At 37.7% G+C, this 4,901-nt stretch overlaps 1 long non-coding RNA gene across 1 annotated transcript; it reads right to left on the bottom strand.

The window, feature by feature from the left end:
• Nucleotides 1-755: 755 nt before the first annotated feature.
• On the bottom strand, nt 756-4,574 carry LOC148222367 (uncharacterized). The gene is made up of 3 exons (XR_015806168.1): nt 4,516-4,574; nt 4,065-4,163; nt 756-837 (listed from the first exon to the last, which is right to left on the bottom strand). It is a non-coding gene; the product is annotated as an uncharacterized LOC148222367 (long non-coding RNA).
• Between the last annotated feature and the right edge of the window lie 327 nt (nt 4,575-4,901).

The raw sequence follows: 4,901 nt of genomic DNA, 5'->3' as shown, positions 1-4,901 counted from the left end.
TACAATTCTTTAGGTTTGGGATTTTGATAAGCCATTGCCTTCATGAAATCTGTCCAACTTCTCAGGAAAAATCTGGCAAAGTGAAATGAGATCCTTTTGCCCGAACCCCATAGCACAGAACCTTGTGCCAGATGACTCTATTTCTCGCATGCGTAAAATTTGCTTCAATCGGTTGACAGAAGGTTTGGGGTTTTCCAAATGTTGTGAACCTGGTTGAGATTATTGAAATCCTCAGCTCTAGGAGTGTTGGGTTACTGTTCTTTTAAAGCATGCTTCCTCTGACAACAAAATGTAATTAAGGGGGGCATCGCTGTCATGTTACGGTCTCTTTTTAGAAGGTCGGGAAGAATGTAAAAAGGGCATAGCAAAAGTTGCTTAACCTCCTTAGAAATAAATGTCCCTAACATTTTTACGTCTTCTCTTTGGTCCATTATTGGCCGCAATGATGAAACAATTTAAAGGAGAAAAGGTCACGGCAAAGCAGTGAACTTTATATGCTCTTCAGTGCAATAAAACTTACTTAACGTATTAGCATGGGAAAGGCATGCCTGGCAATATGAGGGAAGAGGATGGATTTCAGCTTCTCAGTGGGCTGTTCAGAGAAAAAAGTCTTTGGGTGTCTGTGTGAATCAAACACCAAAAAAAATGAAACACTTGCAAATTTTCCATCTTATCTAATTTCACGAAAAGGAAGAAAAACAAGGGTCAACGTTTCCATATAATATTCAATCCACATAAAGTATCATGGAAAACCAGCTACCTCATTTCCAACACATGTGCTGTACTGAGGGCTCAAAAACTGCCATGGTTGAATTTGTCTCTAGTTTATGCCAGCACCTACAGGAAAAAAAAGATAAATTTGAGTTATGAACATTATTTTAGGTTCTATATTGAAAATTAAAATCATGCCTAATTTTTTATCATATGTATTTTCTATTTTGATAGCATGCAGCTAGGGTATGAAGGAAAATTCTTAAACCATCTCTGAAGTGTTCAAAAGCCAGCACTTTCTAGAAAAATTACCTTTTTCTCCTTGTTCTCATGCTGCCAATACAAACACAACTCCTAATAATGAAAACGCTAAAATTTTCAAAACTTTTTCTTCTATTAAAGATTATGCAGAAATAAATAGGAACTGAAATCCCTACACTTCTTGGAGTTTGGGATTTGGGGTTTTTTTGTTCTTTTTTGTTCTTTTTTTGTTTTTGTTTTTGTTTTCTTATATTAATTTCGTTTCTAAAGAAAGAGATAATTATCTTCCTAAGGCAATAATTTTTACTCTCTGATTTTAGAAACTGTGCTGGGGGGAGAGTGATTTTATTTTTATATATTATTTCCCAGACTATGTTTTCCTTCAAATCTCAACATAAATCCTTTTTAAAGCTTATTCAGCTTTTCACCATTCTGTATTTCTGATCAGTGTTGAAAGAAAGAAATATTTTTCCCAGCACCCTATTTTAAAAACATTTGTAAAGTTTGTTTGCACTGTCTCATGAGAAGTTTTCACGACATCAACTGATTCCAAAAATTGTACTGATTCAGTCAAAAAATAAATATATTTTACCGTGTGACCAAATAAAATCACCCCAGATTCAAACCCTTAATATTCAAAACCTCCATGAGTGAACTGTAATCAAGAAGAATCCATTATAATAATTTGAAAAATGAAAACTTGAAAAAGTTGTATCTGTTTCTGAACAATTCATGAGCACAGAATGAGGCACAATTCATAGAATGAATTATTCTTTGTGAATTATTGGCCCACTATTATCCTCATAACCAATGAGACACATGATTTACATTTCTTTTACAGGCGATAGCAGCTAATTGATGTCCTGGTGTGATATGGAATGAAGCACAGTCATATAAATAAATTGTTTCCTAAATTCTTCACAAAAACACATTAATATCTTTGACACCATGCAATTGTATGCGGTGAACACTGCTAAGACAGTAATCGTGTCATCAAGAGTTAATTTATTCTCAGCAAGTCCATGTAATGCAGATATTAATCTCCTGGAGCACACACTGTTGTTCAGGGTTAAAACATTCACAGTTTCTGAAACATAAACAAGTCTCACATTCACAGCTGTTCTCCAAGAGCCAAACAGAGCTGCTGCTTGGTGAGGATTTGTCACTTTGCTGCCTTTTTGAAGATCAAGTAAAGAAATTCAGAATATAAAGAGAGGGTGATCTTGTTCATATTTCCAGAGACTTTTCAGCTACCTTTGGGTTGCAGCTATCAAATTATGGATGCATATGAACTCTTATAAAGTGAGAAATACAGCTCTTGGTGAGCAGCATGGCTACACGTAAGACTCAGGAGAAATGTCCTTTTGAGAGGACAGTTTGAATGCAAACAGAGCTTTAAAAAGTCCAAATCACTTCCAAAACCCACCTTGTTGTGTTGCCTTCTTACAATTCAGAATGAACAGAACACACCCCCAGAGCAAAGCTGAACTTGTGCAGAGCTTCGGATTTCTTTTCCAGCAGCCAGGCCACATACAGGGACACCACCCGAGTAACACCAAGTGACCTGTGCCACCTCCAGCACCCAGGAACAGAAGTGACCTCTGAGCAGGTGGCCACCACTAACCAACCCCACATGCCTTTAAGTCTTAAGAATAAGGGCAAGGTACCCCCTGGCCCCTGTCTGAGGCAGCTGTGCTCAGAGCAGGAGGAGGCTGGGTCCAGCCCTGCATTCTCCATGCTGCTGCCTCCAGGGAAAGCTGTGAATGAGGAGATTTGATACACTTCCCTGAGGTGTAATTTAAAAAAAAAAAAAATTTCTATATTTCTTTCTTTTTCTCCAGTTGGCTGCCTTGCCTATGGGCTCAGCACAACCACTGTATGATATCTTCATCAACCATTTGAAAGCTCTGGGTCAGAAGCTCTGAGATTTGAAGGTAGAGACATGTTAATTTGCTGAATGGCCCTTTTGACCATAGTCAATTTCTACTAATTAGAATAAAGAAATAATTAGCTAATGTTGGTGAAGAGCTTTGAAGATGAATAAGCTATGGGGAAAGCACTAGGCATATTAGTGGGAAACAAGTTTGATCCTTTTTTAAATTTGTCTTTAAGTAGCTCAAAGTGATTATAAATGGACCAAATGGAACAGCTAACCACTGTAAGATTAATACAATGTCTTTTGGGAAATTACAGTTTATATTATACAATTAAGTATTATACAATCACTTTATTTTAAGGACTCCTCCTTGGAATTTTCTATTTAGTTCCGGTCAGTATGCTTTTTATATGTCATTTAATCCTTCCTCTAATTTGTACAAGTAAATTATAATTACTATATAATAATAATAATGGCAATAGTTAGACAAGCAAATGTGAGTCTGCACCTGAGAAATATCATATTATAAAACAGTCAAGTAGAAATTACTCAAGCAGGTTGTTTTCCATTCACCAGATGCTTTGTCTGCTTGTAACTCCTTTTAGAACAGCACTGGGACACCTTCACAGGGTGCACACAATGAGCCACATCCTGAACTGGTTATATCAGCACAGCCCCATTCCTTATCACAGTCTAAAGCAAGTTATCCCACTTCGAAACTAGATGAAAATGGCAAAGCAAAAGACGAAGTTCTCCTTTCTTCTTGCTGAATTTTTGTCTGGTATTTAATATGAAAACTTATATTTCTCTAAGTCTCTTAACTTTGCAAAAAGAGTATGGGAAATGCTGTCCAGGACTGAAAACATTGTTGGGGCCCCAAGTGAGAGCACTCTGTTTAGACAAAAATATTTTCTTCATTTGCAGCTCCTATAACAAAGATCTATTTTTTGTGTTACCACCAGACCATCTGGGTATGTGTCCAGGTACTTTAGCTCTGACAGCATGACCAGAATTCCTGCATGAGTAACACACTGTACTCCTCCTACAGGAAGGACTATACTTTAGCTTACCACACCAGCCACTCCTCTGACACCTCTGCAGCACATATTAGTGTGTGCTTCTCTTCTCCCCTCCCTTTTCAAAGTGCCACTCAGAAATAATTTACTCTCTGTTAGCTGAGATGATAAATGGTAGATATATTTGGCAACATTCATACCTGGTTTCCTTCTTGGCACCTCCTCTTGCTTGTAAAACTCAAGATGAAATTACCATCCTACTGTCATTACTATTCCATTGCCACAGACCAGCTGGACACCTTATATAGGGTGTAGAGAGAAGAAAGGAGCAAAATAAGCTTTGGATTTTTGTGCTGATTCCTACCCTGCTTTGTGGACACATGATGCAAAGCCCTCGGGCCAGATAACATCATTTTGTGTAGGAGTAAACTAAATGAGGTGTTATAACATGAAAACTCAAGATTTTAGCATCTTTTGGTATCTCAAGTCTAAATAAAAGTAAGAGGAATGTAGCTCCTTCCTGAGATGCAACTGCTGGATTGACTTAATGCACTGTGTGGGCTTCAGAAACAAAAACCCAGACTCCTTGTCTTCTGCATGTGGCAAAAAAACCTAATTATATTTTTGGTAAGAAAAACAAATCATACATACCTAGCTGCTGTAGGACCCACTGACAACTGGGCTATAGAACTGGTCTTGAAGATGCCTCCTTGAAGTGGGAAAAAAAGGCTATGAATACATATTGTATTAATACTTGTTTGTTTATTGTTTAAAAAATGAACAAGTTGTAGGTAAGCTCAGGAACAGTGAAAATGTGCCCCAAGCCTCAAACAGATGATGATAACTTTAGAGAAGGTTGACAGTCTGCCAGGCAAAGCAAATCAAGTCACAGGGGATCAGCATGAAGAACCTGTTGTTCTCACAAACCCAAAGTTCAGTTTCAAGGAACTTCAACCATGACAAATCATGAGTTTGTGGATGGCAGTACACCAGGGATGGGTCATTCTCATGTACTACTGATCCCTAGGGTGAGGGAA

The sequence above is a fragment of the Sturnus vulgaris genome, chromosome 12 (assembly GCF_052056855.1).
Source record: "Sturnus vulgaris isolate bStuVul1 chromosome 12, bStuVul1.hap1, whole genome shotgun sequence".
In the NCBI taxonomy this organism is placed as follows: domain Eukaryota; kingdom Metazoa; phylum Chordata; class Aves; order Passeriformes; family Sturnidae; genus Sturnus; species Sturnus vulgaris.
This window is presented reverse-complemented; position numbering and strand designations above follow the sequence as displayed.